This window comes from Thalia democratica, chromosome 4, assembly GCF_965202585.1.
Source record: "Thalia democratica chromosome 4, ktThaDemo2.hap1.1, whole genome shotgun sequence".
NCBI classification, from domain to species: Eukaryota; Metazoa; Chordata; class Thaliacea; order Salpida; family Salpidae; genus Thalia; species Thalia democratica.
Genome location: NC_139168.1, coordinates 23,691,377 through 23,708,796, shown reverse-complemented (window position 1 = coordinate 23,708,796; position 17,420 = coordinate 23,691,377).

Below are 17,420 nucleotides of genomic sequence, written 5' to 3'. Positions count from 1 at the left end.
TTTATAAACTTTTTAACTTAATTTACATAATTCAAAAACAAAAAATCTGATTAGTATATTGTTAGTAAAATATACTTTTAGTTTCATCTTAATCTCATTTGCGTCAATGAGCAGAATTATGAAAGAGATTTTCGGACTTTTTAGTTAAGTTTCATAACACCATGGCATCAGTCCAATCCTTGTAAATGAAATCTATTTTTTGATCAAAATTTAAAAAATTAAATTTATAAGTATTTTTGTTAAACCAGTAAAAACTGATTTTTTGAATATTTTACAACTGAGTCTGATATAGCTTATTAGTTTACTTTTATAAGAAAGTTAAACTTCTATGAAATGTGTAAGCATTAATAAGTAAATCTGTTAAAAGTTCTGAGAAAGTAAACCTTTACTAATAAGTTTTGGTTTTTAAATTAAATAAACAATTTATTATTTCAAACTTTTTAATTTTAGAGGGTTAAATATTAGACCACACCACATAAACAATTTCTCTATCCAAATTAACTTTTTACAGTTTTACTATTATTATTACTATTATTAAGTAACTTTTCATATTTCAAATATGACAGTTGGCAAGCATTTAGTTGTTTTTGGAAAAATTCAGTTTGCAGGCCACATTTGAATTTTTGTTTTAATTTTCATAACAAACATAAAATGTGTGGTACAAATCTTAAATTACTGCAAACTGTTCTTAGAACCTTTTTTTTATTTTCCGCTTTAAACTACAGAATATCTGGTGTAAGGCTATAAGATTATCTTTTGGGGGCAAATTTGCATGCTTGGGGGCTGCATCCCATTCAAAATAAAAACATACTTGTGGGCTACAGTTTTTTTACCCCTGATATAGAGTATAAAATTAGATTAGTATAACATTGTTTTAAGGGCATAGGGAGTCAACTTTGGTTAATAGGTTGATTGTAGAGTTTCATCTTAGCTATCAGATAATTTTAACTTCTTAAACAAATATAAGTTAATGTTTGAGATACAAGCTTAGTGAATTTGATAGTTTTTTAAATTAAGGGGCATACAAGATAATTATATTATGTTTAATTTTACAAAAGTTTGGTTTTGATAAATTCAACGATTGAATCTTTTGTGAAATTTGCAAAATAAACATTAAGAAACTTTTATTGTATTATAAATGGCAGTTTTGAAGTAACATATGAATGTTATTACAGTGTTGGATGGCTGATAAAATACTAAGAGTTTAAATAACATAATTGTTTTCCAGTGCAAATTAGAGTAATAATTTAAAAATAAATGAAGTGAAATTAGACATTGAATTTTTAAGTGTGTGAGATACTGCCTATATAATAACTGTATATTTAACCCTAATATAATTATTTTATAAAGATGATTGGCACACATTTTTAGTTCATTAAACAGCTCATATATGATAATTAATGTTTTAATTGAAGTTTGCACACAATTGCGAGAGGTTGAAGTAAGGTAATATTGCAGGAAGTTGTTGTTATATCAAATATTAGAATAATTAGTGTCTTATATTAGTATTAGTTTAAATCTTAAAACTAACATTGAAGTTGAAATTAATTTTAGACAATATACAAAAGACACTCAGTGCAAAAATCCAGATATATTTCATGCTATTTTCATCAGTGGATGCATAGCAAGAAGTAAAAGATAAATTTAACTACTACAGTAACAGTAATAATCATTATATACAAATATTAATTACATACAAATTCAATTACACAAAACTAATCAAATTACTAGTTATTAAAGCTGATTAAATACAAACATATAAACATCAAAAAGAGCATCAAATAAACAAAGCAAAACTATAGTCAAATTCCTTTTGCATACAAAAGGTAGGTTTATATTTAAAATACAAATAGCTTCTATTTTGACTAAGTCAAGTACGTTAAAACAAACTTTAATCGTCTTAAATCGCTCCAAATTTAAATTTTCAGCACAACTCTGATTGTACATCAAATGTTCCGCAATAGCAGATCTTTTTATTGCATTAATAACTTTATTAGACTTCTTTTCTTTTTCAGCTAAATTCAAAAGCTTATCTTATCAAGTTTGATACACAGGCAATAACTATTTCTAATGTAGTTTATGTTATAAGACTTCAAAATACAATTACAAAATTTATTAAGATTAAATAAATCACACAGGATCATCTTATTGACACCCACGGTCATTTGCTTGGTCGCCACTGTAGCCAAGGAACTTTTTAATGGTGAGTAATAACTTGTAAAATTTGTTAAAGTAAATAACAAACTAGAGTAAAAACTCCACCTAATTATTACTAGTTTTTTTAGCTAAATTTATTTGATATTTTTATTTAATTAGTTAAAAAAATATGTCTGTTTTAGTTCTCTTATAAAATACAATACTATTATTTTAAAAATTAATAAATTGCAATTTGATTATTTTTTCTTTTTATAACAAAAACAGATCACTATCTTTAGTAGGCTTAATAGATTTTAGGTATTTTTTTTATACTGGTAACTATTATTTACATATTAAGAATATATAATTTTTCAACACTGTTGTTGTTTTAATCAAACAGTTCCATTTATTAAAAAGTCTAGTATGGTGTATGAAATATTATTGTCTATAATGTAATAAAAATATCTGATGGAATTTATTATTAATTATACTTAAAAGATATAGTGACAATAATTTCAAAGCTATTGCAACAGTTACTTAATGACTGCATTATTTAAAAAGTTAAATTTTTAAATACTAGTACAGATAAGCACACTCAAAACAAGTTTGTTATTATTTATCAAAACAACATAAATCACACTTTCTCCTCGTTTTGGCTGGCAAATAATGTTTGTCAGTTCTAAGAACAGTAAATAAGTCAAGTGTTAACAATTGTAAAGTGTAAAATCAAACAACTTTTCTCCGCACTTCATACCTAACAATAAGGCATGCAAACTAAGTAAATAATGTACATAACCCCATTAAAAAAATCAACATGAGAATATATATATTTTTTGTAATAGAATATTTCTGTGAAGTTTTATGTTTGTCACTTGACCTAAACTATGTCTTGATTGGTTTAACTTAATAAAATATTAACTTACACTTAATTCTTTGACTGGATTCTAAATATTTTTCAGGCAGTTTTGTTTATTATCTATTTTAACAGTTTTCATGTTTCAATCTAGCCAGTTAATATTTTAATAATTAGAAAAAATTAATCATTGACTTCAATACAAGTTATGATGTTTTGCTGAATTATAGGAACTGTATATTTTAGAACTTGAATTAAGACTTTTTTATGTTTTATTTTAAAAACATGTCGTTAAGCTTTCCAAATTGTTATAGTTTATTGAACAACAAAAAATGATGCTAAATATATTTTGTCCTACTCCTAGGAACTGGTGAATCCAAAACCTTTCGGTTATCGAGTCACACACCAAGGATACCTTTTAGCGTCTTATCCTGGCTGATGTCAATGTAGGTCAATGTTGACTTGTAAAAAATACTTAAACCCTTTATGGGTGTAAAATTTTACCTGAACCTACTGAAGTAAAGTGGCACACACAAATATTGTTAACTTATAAATGGCTATTTTTTCAACAGGCCACAAGGTTGTCTTGGTCAGATGAGGAGGCCTCCTGATCTCAGGAAACTTCTACAGAAACAAGTTGAAATACTTGGATTTCTTGAAGAAGCACAACCGTACCAACTTTAAGAAAAGACCATTCCATTTTAGGTTGGTCGTGAGTAAATACCATTAGATTAAAAATCATTAAGATGACGTTCATTTTAAGCAAATAAATTTGCAGACTGTAGAAATAACATTTTTATAATGATTTTTATAACAATTATAAGTAAGTTCCAGCTTTATTAAACTTTTTTCTAATAAAAATAGATGCACTGTACGTACAGGGTTGCCAAATAACCTGGAATTTGAAATAGTGAAAAATAGTCTGAAAGTCAAACAAAAATCACTAAACAACTTGGTTAAACCTAGAATTTTTAACTTTTTTTACATGTAAGACGATAAAACCTTTATTGGATACAAAAAATTTATCAAAACAGTAATTATTTTTGATATAATTTAAAATTATTCTCATAATAAAACACCGTTAAAGTAGCATAACCTTATCTTTTCGATATTTTTATATTATTTGAAACAGTTTTTTACCTTAAATTAAATACTTTACTAAAAATGGACAAAAAGTGCCCTAATATGGTAATTTTAAGCGTGCTATTATTGGAAATCAGGTATGAATGTTGTAATAGTACTTTAAATATAATTAGTAATTTCGAATACACAATAATAAAAGATTTACATACAGAGTGATGCAAAAAAAAAAAAAGAAAATTAAAAACAAATAAATAAATAATCATATTGGTTCTAATTTCTTTGTATGCTTGAATTTTCTAAAAAGATGTTTTGCCTTTCCTTTCAGTTTTTTGTATATAGAAGATTTCCATTTGTAATGGAAAATAGAATCTTTTAATATATCAAAGTTGTTAACAGTTATTCTTTTATTTTTATAGTTATTACATTGCTAATATAGTCAGATATAGCTGTTTTTATCTTTTAAATGTTCTTTGATTCTTTCTATTAGTGGTCTCGAAGTAAATCCAATATATTGGATGCTCATACCCTTTTAGCATTTATATTCGTAGACCACGTTAGATTTCAATTCGTGAGATGTCTTGTCTTTGTTGCTGAAATAATTACCTACTTTGCTTATAGTAAAATAATTTTGAAGTCTTCAATAATTGTTTAATTTATAAAACCGGGTATTACCCATTATTAAAAATTTTTGATTAGTTGTATATATATTTGTTTACCATTTATGAATGTTTATGTGCATTGAAATGGTTTTTAATATTTAGGTTTTTATTATCTCTTGATTGTAATAACTTAATTAAAAATTTCTTTTTTGTTTAATTTCCTTTCATTTTTATAGTTACTATCACTGTTACCCCTAACCCTTACCCTTGATAGTTTTTTCTTGATTTTTTCTTTTATGTGATATATGTTTTTACTCTCGTGCAAAAATCAGGGCTGCCACTAGGTCAGGAAAAACAAAAAAAATAACTAAAGTCAGGACAAAATAGGGGTTTTTGAAAAAAAAAGTCAGGAAGTTTGACAAAGTTTGAAAAAACGTCAGATATTTTCAGTTCAAATTTACAAAATTCCTTATTTTCTAAAGCCTTCAAATAGTAATAAATTTATTAAAAGTCCTTAAATGTCAAACTAAAATTGCAGAATTTTCCTAAATGTTTACAAAATTACTTAATTTCCAATGCCTTCATTTGATAAAATTAATAAAATGTCCTTTATAAAACTGCAAAATGTTTCTATTTACATATTAAACAACTACCCTACTGGACAATCAAGTTTTTGTATGCTTTTAAGTATTAATGATATGTGGCAAGGACACTTCTATAGTGAAACTGTGATATATACACAAAAGTTTGCATCTTGAAGAGTTTTAGAGTCAAAGTGTTTTTTGTTTAAGTAAATAGTTAGGTTCTATATAACTAAACACTAAGTTTAGTATTTTATGTAACAAGTTTAAGTGTATACTTAAACGTCTTTATAATTTTTTTTAAAGTAGTTTAAATTTGAAAAATAAGTTATAAGAGAGGTATATGCCATGGTCAAGTTTACTTATTTGTAATTTTTTGTAGAATAACTTAAGTTTTGTAAAACAATTGGAGTAGATTTATATGTTACAAATTTTCCACTAAATAATAAGAGGAAATATTTTGTATAACAGCTATATAGTTTACAAGTTGTGTTTATAAGTTAGAAAATACAAGTATTTTGCTGATAGAGCTGTTTATTGCAAATACATAATTCATTCACAGATGGTTTAAGTGATGTAATGAAAGTTAGATGATTGAATTTATTTAAAAAAATATTGTTTTAACCTGTATTGAAATAAAATTGATAGCTTTATATAGTTTCGAGTGTTTGATTATGTGTTCAGGGTTGCCATTTACCTGGAAAAACCTGGAATTTGACAATTTAGGCAAAAAAAACCTGGAATTTTAACAATTTTTACATGTTTAGTTATAAAATTTCGATTTTATTCAAAAAATCTATCATATAAATAAAAAAATTTGTCATGATAAAATTTTTTTTTTAAAAACATATCAAAAGTAGTTTTACAGTGTCTTTTCAATGTTTTTATACTATTTAACACAGTTTCTTACCTATAAAATTAACTTTCAACTGAAAATAGACCCAAAAGTGTGTACTTTTAAAAACCTGGAAGAAATTTGGATAACTTGGAAAAAATTTGAAAAAACGAGTGGTAACCCTGTGTATTTTAGAAGAAGTTTAAATTAAGAGTTTGATTTTGAAAAGTCACAAAAATTTTAATAAAAATTTAGGGAAAATTCAGAAAATTTTTCTCAGCTTGATCTGTGGCAACCCTGAAAAGTGTCTTCATGCAAAATTTTCCTTCGTACAAACATGTCTTTGTGCATATTTGACCCATCTCCTCTTTAAAAAGTAGTATTAGACGACCGCAGCCGTTATTAAACACAATATGTTGAATTTTCTCTTCGTCCATATTTATAACATGACTAAGTAAGCCTACGTTGGCTTAGGATGAAGTACATAGTAGTGATAAGTTTAATTTTATGTAGACGTAGTATTATGTTTTGTGTCTTGCCAAAAAGCTTTCAAACACCCAAAGTCAGGGCATAAAATTGAGATTCATTGTTGTCCCAGGATCTGCTTGAATAACACTGAATACCGTTTCAGACCTCTTAAGCAGTTCAAATACGGATTTTTGATCATATTTTTGCTTCTCTTAGAAGATACGCCAAAAAACCAGGAGTCCTGAAAGAACCTGGAGTTTGAAATTTTTTTTTAAACCTTGAGTTTTTAACAAAAATCACTTAAAATCCTGAAATTTCGATTAAGTACAAAAAGTTCACTAAAAAAAAAATCAATAGTTCACATTCGAAAAAGCTTTACAGTAAATTTTTAGTGTTATTATGTTATTTAAAACAGTTTTTACATTATGATTAATTTTATTTTAAAAATTTACCAAAAAACTTATTTTTTTTAAACGTGAAAGAAAATAAGAAAACCTGGAAAAAATTTACAAAAAACCTTTGGCAACCCTGAAATCTAGAGAGTTACCTCTTACCCAGTGTTTAAGATGTATCCTCGTCTACTATTTACTCAGGATTTACTCCCGAAGTCTTCGCTTGACCAAAATCATCCTCGAGGTAATAGGTTTTACAGAACTGGTACCAAATCAGCTCCAACTGAAAAAGTTGTCCCCTAATAAGTTTGTTTATAAGTTTCAGTTTGATTACAATAACATTATTAGAGTAATAAAATAGATAGTAAGTTATTCATCCTTTAAAAAAATAGCATTCACTCATAATAATGCTATCTTTCAAACTGTAGTTATATTACTATGCATAAAGAACAAACATGTAGTATTTAAATATTTTAAAATGCTGTCATCTGATAAAACTAACCATTTATACTTGCCAAAGTGTTTTCATCTTGAAATAAGTTAAAAGGTCTACAACATAGTGATTTGTGACTTTTACTATTTTGTTTTAGAATGCTAATGCTGCCATGTTAATTGTTTGTTTCAATAAGTGTGGCTTCCAGATGGTTCAAATCTGGCAATTTGTTCTATGCTCATTCAGTGCTAACATCCATGAGCAGTTTATATCAACTTAACTTTTTTTGAAGCTCTATTTGGCTTATAGCTTCTAAGTGATCATTATTATTGAAGGCACTTTGATGATTTTTTTATGTAACTTTTATTTTCATCGTTACTTTCATCTTTTTATTTGATGATAAGTGGCTGAGTTTAAAGCTAAAGAGCTAAGTTTCTTTAAGCGTCTCTTAATTTATAAAAAAAATTCAAACTAAAGTTATCATCTTGGTTAAAAATCAATATAAAGAATTACTAACTTGACCTCTTTAAATAATTAATTTAACTACATACAGAGTTACTTTTAAGTAAAACTCAGATTTAAATATATAGTTAATTTTGAATAAACTCATCTTTATCGTTTTAATTTATTACGATGTTTCGAATCTTGTAATATATAAATTTGTATAATTTGTGCTTTTTCATTTCAAATCTTTTAGAAATATTTTATTTTAACTTTTAAAACAATTTAATCTTTAAGTTAATCTGGTTTGAAAATAATAATCATACTTATAGTTAGCAGTGTATATATTTTCATTACATTAATTTTATTTTAAGTTATTGTATTTCAGTTTTACTTTCAAATACTTTTTTCAATACTTTCAAAGTACTTCTTTTATTCTTATTTTTGCAAATACAGAGTCATTTTAAAATGTTCAAAGCTTTGCAAACTTTGCACAAGCGTTTGTTGCAGGTTGATAAATAAATATTACACATGTATGCTGTATATTTTCGATCACTTACTAGTTTGTTGTGAGTATTTCAAAATATAACAATGCAATAACAGATTACAAGATGATACATTCTAAATAAAGTTCGGAACAGAAAGATGGGAAATGTCAAATGAGAAGCTGACTGATAAGTGTTAAAATTCTATTTATTACTTTTATTTGTTTGAGCTAAAATGTATATCATTTTTGTGCGATACTACAAAAATTAGTTTTAGAGTTTGCTCAAGGATTTGTAAATATTTAGTTTTAATTTTTTTTTCAATTTATTGATTGTTATATATAAGAAATTCACTTGTTAATTGGATAGATTTACAAATAACTTGAATATAATTGAATAAAAACAGTATGTTTAAAGTAGCATTTTTATGCTTCATTATTAGCTACACATGAATAGTTGATTACTTAAAAATAGGTTTTCGCAATTTTACTTTTACTAACAAAAACAGATTTTCTAATGAAATTTTGATAATGAAAGTTAATTGAGTAACATGACTGAGATATGTATTACGTTAGTTTTAAAAACCATGAAGATTATAATTTTAAATTTAAAGTTTTCCAATAGCATTTATGGGTTATTAAAGTTGGCTTATATGATATTTTTATTTATTTAATTATATTTATCATTTGTATAATCTCTAAATTTATTTTGATATATGTTTGTATTTTTAAATCTAGCTAACTGTTAACTAATTATTGAAATTTTGATAAACAATTTTTTTCATTTTTATGCTGTTTATAAATTACAATACATCCTTAATATTTTAAACAAGTTGAATTTTTTATATTAAAGTTCTTTAAAGCTGCATAATAATTTTATAAGTTTTTGCTTATAATTTGATCTAAATACAAGAATATTGTAAATCTTTGTAAAATGACCAAACAGTATAACAGTTTTTGTAGCCGATAAAGAGTAGAACTAAGTTAGAGGCCAAACATACATACGTATGAATACTCGGCGTTTAGCTACTTGGCCAAAAACTCTTACTTTCATGGAAATTTTATATACAAAAGTTTTTAGCGTTGCATAAAGAGAGACCTCATTGTAAGGGCAAATTTACGCAGCAAAAATCCTTTTGTTTTAAGTTGATATTTCTTGTTTTATTTAAATTGTGAGTATTAATTTTTTAAGTCTGTTATGCAGTTTTTGTGTAATACTTAAGTTTTTTAATTTACAAACTAGAATAAGATTACAATAACAAACTAGTTCAATCTGCAACTATGTATTGATAATTTTTGATCAGCAAAAACTTTAAAAAAATGAATAAAAGATTAATTGTATTAAATTACTTTTATTTGTTTATCTGTGTTTATTATTTGTTTTAAATTACAGCCAGCATGTAAAAACTTAATATTTTATATATAAAAACAAATTATACAGTAATCTTCCTTTATTCTACCAACATATGTTTCTGTGTGTCAACGAACAATTAAAACTACATTTTGAACAGTTATTTTATATATAGTATTTTACTGGTCAAAATATTTAGATGAGATTTTTATTTGAAAATTACAGCCAATAAAGTTCTCTAAACTTGACCATTTTATTTTACCAAACGCGGTAAGAAATTTATTAACTTGGTAAGACTAAAATCTATAAACATAAAAAATACACAACAAATAAAACTAACGTTTTTAATCACAAAAGAAAGAAATAACGTTGCACAAATTTTATCATACTGTTTTTATTCTAATATCAGTAAAAAATTGTTTCTAGTATTTACTGTAAATTAAAGTTAAGGTCAAAGTATATATATATTTATTAGTATTCTATTATAACTTTTTTAATCAAATAAGATAAATAAAGTTTCGGAAAAGATTTTATCAAATTAGTTTATCTAGTCATTTGTCCAAGTTTCAAAAAAATAGTTAAGTTTAAGTAAAAGCTTTAACCTTGTAAAAATTTTAAAAATACATTTATTGCAACCAATACATCAAATTTTTGCTAAATTTAGGTTTTTGAGCAAACTCTAAACGATTTCGTTATTTTTATGATTCATTAATTTCAATATAATAATCGTGCTAAAATATTTTAAATATTTTTGCTAACAATTTTTGTACAAACACTCTTTTAACATTGTTTAAGATAAAAAGTTTTTTTTTTCGAAAGATGTTTATAAATTTAAATTTTTTTTTTTAATTAATTTGAAAATAGCCTGTTTCTTCTTTCAACTTCAATTTTTTTATGTTGAAGTTATTTTGTTCTAAAATGGTGTGTTATTTTTCTAAATTGTAAGGGCTATTGGTCATTTTTTTTAATTTTATTGTTATGTTTTTTTTTGCATATTTTTTGATTTAGTGTGTTTTTAAGTTTTTGCCTTATTTACTTATTTAGTTTAATTACGGTTTTCACTCCGCAGCTAAAAAATAATAAGGAGGTGTAGAAAAAGTAATGACAAATGTAGTAATGACAAACTAGTCAAAGTGATAACTAATTCAATACATTTTACTTACATCTGGTCATCTAAAGGTTTAATGGCTAATTATTATACTACTTGAAAGATCTTTTACGCATTTTTGTTAGAAGTTCATGATTAATATATTTTGAGGTGTAGAAAAATATGCGCAACACCAATAACATTTTGATAAGTAAAAATAATCTTAATTGATAATTATCTCACCAATGTTTGAACTAATAAACAACCCATAACTTATAAGTATTCCCAACTCAAGCTAATGTTGGCTATGAATAAGTTTTGGTTACATTGCATTTTAAAATGTAACATAACAAGTAATTATAAGAGTTCTTAATCCCTTAAAAATGTAGTTTGGATTTCAGATTAGAAAAAAATTCTGCATGTCTAGTTAATAAGAATCTAATACTATCAAAATTTTCGAAACATTTTTCTATGAGTAAGTTATTTGAAATTTCCCATGTTAATTATGTAGTTCTAAAATTTTAGCCACATGTTTAAATATTACCTGAAGTACTCAATTCAAGAAGATGGAAAAATAAAATTGTTTAAAACAACTGAATTATTAAGTTGATTAAGTTTTACCTTAACCACTCATCAAGCAATCAGCTGTGACACGAAACATTTGAATACCTTTTTATAAAAATGAGTCTATCAAACTAAACTATTGGTCGTCAAGCTAATCAAAATCTGTGTACACCAAACTGCAAAAAAATAAACAGTACACCCCAAGGTCTAATTTTAAAAGTTCCGCTCGTGGTGGGACCACGTAGACACTTTCACTAATACACTTCTCCTTAAAGCAATATTCTTGAGGTATAGTTTTCATCAAACCCAAAAAGTAATAATTCCTATCTAAAAGTCATAACTCAGTTTATATTAAATGAACCTTTCTATTTGGTTTTTAATTTCACAACGAAATTTTATTTTTATTGTACGAAGATGGACTCGGGCATAAAAACCTGGGCCGCTTAAACAATTCACACGAAAAAAGAAACAAACAAATTACATTCAATGAGAATTAAAAAACTAAACACAATATAGTAAAAAAATACAAACAAAAAGTCCTATATGATCATTTATAACATAGTATACACTAAATGAAATAAATTTTCATATACAAACTCCATCATGGACTATAAAAGGTTACACATTTAGAAAAATTATATATAACAATTTATAATCTGTAGGGGGAATGCGTAGGGAAGATAAATTATTCTTAGTGATACTAAAACTTTTAAATAAGTAAATAAAAATTACTTCAAATTATCATTATAATGAAGTTTAATAGATAATCACTGTATTTTACTTTTATATTATTTAAATCAATGTTTTAATCGAAAATGTTCACATCCTGCGGGAGCCTAATCCAAATATTTATTTTTTGCCGAAAAAATAATTTTGCCACTGATTGTAATTAAAATTATATTTACATTTTAATTTTTTTCATTTCCTCGCAAATTATAATTGGCCTTAGAAAAAACTGATTAAAATTTTTTTTTATATTTACCATTAACAATTTTAAAAAGTTGATCAAACTGCCATCTTCTATACTTAAGCTAGAGACTCCAATCTGAGCCTTACCTATCTATCTTTGTATGAGGTATTCGAAATGTTGCATCTATTACAAACAAAACGGGTAAAATTTTCTGCACAAACCTTATAATGTCTTTTTTTGATAGGGGACCATATTGGGGTATTGTATTCGTGTTTAAGGCGAACGAGGATTTAAAATACGATATGGTTTCGTCTTACATACTTATTAATTGAACACATCTCCGCAATCACTACAAAATCCCCAGTACAGTAAAAAAGATGTTTAATATTAACTACACACTTTAACTAACTTAATGTCTTTTACTTGGCGAGTATTATATGTTTTTAGAAATGATATCTAATAAAACGACGAGTTAAAACAGCCAAATTCGAACTAATGCATAGTGTATCTTGTAGCTCTTTCTATAGTTTATAAAAACATGGTTTCTTTCGTAGACTGAATTTTCGCACTTCACAAGTTCATTGTAACTGTTAGTCATTCTTTTCTGTTAAAAAGCTAAAAATTTTGTTATAAAAATTGTTACATATAACTACTCTATTTTTGGTTTTTAACTGTGCTTAGTAATTTAAAATTTGTCACTATTGAAAGTAAATAAGCAATCCTAATTAACCAAAAACCAGTTTAAAATTCTTTAAGCTAATCTATATTGATAAAATATTTCAATGTTGGCCAAAAACAAATAAATAAAGCTAAAATGAATAATTCCTCAATTAACTCCACAAATAGTCAAAAGAAAAAAAAAGCCTATGATTGAGAAAAATATCAAACTAGTTTTAATTTGCTTTTTCATGTTCATACAAACATGTGTCAGCATTAGTTTATTAACAAAAAGTTTACCTTGCCTAGTTTTCAAATAGCATTAGAGTTGTCTTCAGTAGTTTCAGTGTGTGAAAATTCGTTTATTAAACAACTAAATGCCGTTATTGACTTCAATCTAGTTCAGTGCCCCTGAACCTTTTTCTAGTGGCGGAACACTTTTCTAAAGTTCCACTTTTCCGCAGAACCCCTTATTTAATTTTACGTAAAGTGTTTAATATAAAATTTCCTGCAAAAAACTAAAGAATTTCATTGAAAAACGATTTTTTTAGTAAAACTATATCATTGTTAGAAATCATACCAATTGTAATAGTATAGTCGAGTCAAACTCTAAGTGCGCCAGAGGCAATAGGTATTTTATGATTTTATAATAAATAAACGAAAACAAACATGATTGGTCGCAACGTCATAAAAATCTTTCCTTGCATAAAAAAACAAAATTAGAGCTACAAACATTAAAGAAATGAACCTAATCGAATTCACAGATTACTGTAATAAACGGGTAAGATGCCTAAGGAAAAATAAATAAAAAACATTTGTGCGAATCTTGAACTTGTCTCTTAGCAATAAGCATGTCAATGCGCGGCTGGATTTTGGATAGACTTTTTATTAAAATTAATAAAACATAAATAATTAATATTTTATTAATGACGCAACCAGGACACCTATTAATAATAAAAACCCATTAAAAGTCTTACCGCTAGATACATACTAAGCAGATCAATGAATGCTATAATTATATATGTATTCCATTTTTTTGAAGTTTTATGATTTATTTTTTTTTCTTTCAAATTTCTTTTTTCAATTTCGAAAGGCTTTTCCATTTCAGAAGCACTGAAATAGTTATATCAATATCAAAAAATATATATACTATTTAGCATTAAAAAAATTGTGCTGATTTTTAAACTTTTTATTTCCATAAAATATAGAAATAAGCAAATTTAAATGAAAAGAGTAGTTTAAGATAGGTATTATACAGTAAATTAGATATCTTACTGTATATATTTAATATTATTGTTATGTTAAAGTTTTTAGCTTAGTTTAATAAAAAAAAAGTAAGATAAAAATCCTAGTTCTAGTAAGTAAAAGACGCAAAAAGCAAAGTTTAAGATGACAATCTAGTAATTTGCAATAAATTCAATTGTCCTAGCATCAGAGTTGCTTCTCTTTGAAACGAAAACATTTTTTTTTATTAATCAAACATTGATAGTAGAAATTGTTAATAAAGTTTGATAGGGTTGCAATCCTTTTAGTTAAAACTTCCCTGTAGTCATCTAGGGTCATTTCAAGTTCTTTTGTAATTTAAAACTTTTAAAAGCACAAAAAACCAAGCTTTTTAACAAAGTTTACCACAAAGTAATAAAATATTGAAACTATATCTCATTCAGAATGTAGACAAAAACTGGCCTGAAATTATAAAACTATACTGAAATAAAAAAAACTATCTTGAGTCAGCCTGAGTTTGAAAATATAAATACAAATTTTCCTGAGTTATCCTCTGCCATACTGAAAATTTCAAAGTATCCAGGATTATTCTGAATGTGTTGCAACCTTGTTGATTACCTGAAATATCATAGTTATAACAAACAGACAACTTGGAACATTTATTAATTTTAAGGCATAAAGGGTTGTTAATTAAAAGCAAAAGTTAGCCTTAATTTCAGGAAAAAATCTCTTAGATAACATGAATATTTAAAAAAGTCCTTACTAGTCTCAGTTTTGATAGGAATATCAAAAAAATAGTGATCTACCGAGTCCAAAAATTTTGGATTCAGCCAATTCAGAGTCTTAATTTCAAATTAGGATTTGGCCAAATCCGAATCTCAATTTTGAAATTTGGATCCGGCCGAGTCCGAGTATGTTAATAATTGGAATCCGAAAGACTTAATCTGCTTGTTATGTAAACACAATATAAGTTTATAAATAATAATAACGTATTTATTGTTACCTATTTCAAAAAAAAAGTTTGAGCAATATTTTTATCGTGTTAGTAAATATATACATTTTTAGATTAGTTTATTTAAAAAGTGAACAAAAAAACGAGTGTCTTGCTAGAAAAAAATAAAGCTATAAGCACAAAACTTAGTTTCAATATTTTGGTGGTCATGCAAGCAAAATTAACTATTATCATTTTTTATTAAACGATAAAAAAGCGCTAAAAAAGTTTGGTCTAAGAACCTGGTGTACAAAGGAACCTTTCGGTTATCGAGTCGTACACCACATGCTTATAAAGTTTCTTACGAGCTATTACACATAGTTTTTTTTATATCATTTAAATCTTTAGTAATAAACAATCAATTAAACGAAAAGAAAAATTAAAGAAAATAAAACTAAACGAAAATTAACTGAATTTGTGTTTAATAATGTACTATGAATCTTGTTTAGTGACAAATGAACTAAAAAATATAAACACAACTTTAAATTAACTTTTAAAAATAGATAAACAACACTAATAACAAACGTGTTAATGCTTGAATTATAGGTTATAACTTCTTTAAATAAAGTAAAATATAAAACACTGAAATTTTTTATAAGTATTTTTTAATTATTAATTTAACTTGGACAGTAAAAACAATTTTACATTTTAATAGTTATATAAACTAATGTAATTTTTTTTTAGAATTTTAAAGAAGTAATTTTTACAATAACAATTAACATGGTTGCCACAGATCAAGCTGAGAAAAAAATACCTGACTTTTCCTGACATTTTCCAGACTTTTTACCAAAATTTTCCTGACTCTTCTAAATCAAACTCTTAATTTAAACTTATTTTAAAATACATAATCTAATAATTGAAACTATATAAAGCTTTCAGTCTAATTTCAATACAGGTTAAAACAATAGTTTATTTTTGCTGAATTCAATCATCAAACTTCCATTACACCACTTGAACCATCTGTGTATGATTAATGTGTTTGCAATAAATAGCTCTATCTCCAAAATACTTGCATTATTACCTTATAACACAGCTTGTCTGAAAAAAGACACAATTTTTTAGCATTTTCTAGCATACATGTATCTAAATAAATAAAACAACATATACGGAACTTTTACAATTAAAACCTTAAATTAATAACAAACTTTCACAACTAAAACCTAAAAATATTAACTAACTTTTACAATTAAAACCTTAAAAAAATGAAGAACTTAATCTTTTAGAACTTTTAAAAGTAAACTTTAGTCAGACTTAGTATAAAAGTTGTAAAACAACCTAGAAGGTAAAATTATCTAATAAAAAAATATTTACTTAAAACATGTTTTACTTATATAATTGTTCACTTAGTTTAATAAAATACTACCCAAACTGTTTAATATAAAATCCTTAAACTAAAAATCAATTAAAAAAGTAACTGAAGTAAATGCATAAAAAAGTAAACTGTTGTATAAAATATTTACTCTTATCATTTAGTATAAAGTTTGTAACAAATAAATATACTCTTACTTATTTTATAAACTTAAATTATTCTACAAAAAATACAAATAATACGTAAACTTAATCTTGGCATATACTTCTCTAATAACTTATTTTGTAAATGTAAAAAACTTTTTAAAAATTATATTAATACTGGATTTAATACTTTCTTCTATCATGTTATCTTCAAGCAGAGCTTTATTAATACTAAACCCTCGTTCCACCTCCGCATGTCCATTGTGCAAAACAAACAATGATTGCAACAGTTTTCCGAGAGAAGATTTAGTACAAACTCCTAATGTATCAAAATAAAAGTGGTCCAAACAATCTTTACTTCGCTTGAAGCTTTTAAACTTTAATACATTCATTGGGCTATTTATCAAAGTTCTAAATTGATCGATGCTCTCATCACCTTCAGTGTTGGAGCACATTTTTTGTTTCGTTAAGGAGTGCACAATATTGACAAAACGCTTAACCAGAACTGTGACTCCTAATTTGTCTAGGTTATGAGGATTTAGGCATTACATATTTTTAAATTTCTAGGAAAATTGCGGATTTTTTTTCTGTTTTTAAAGGAATTTTAATTAATTTTTACCATTTGAAGGCTTTGGAAAACAAGGAATTTTGTAAATTTAAACTGACAAGTCTGACTTTTTATTAAATATTATCAAATTTCCTGAATTTTTTTCAAAACCCCCCGTTTTTTCCTGACTTTTGTCATTTTTTTAATTTTTCCTGACCGAGTGGCAACCCTGGTATGATTGATGTATTTGCAATAAACAGCTCTATCAGCAAAATACTTGCACTATTACCTTATAAACACAGCTTATGTGAAAAAAGACACGTTTTTTAAGC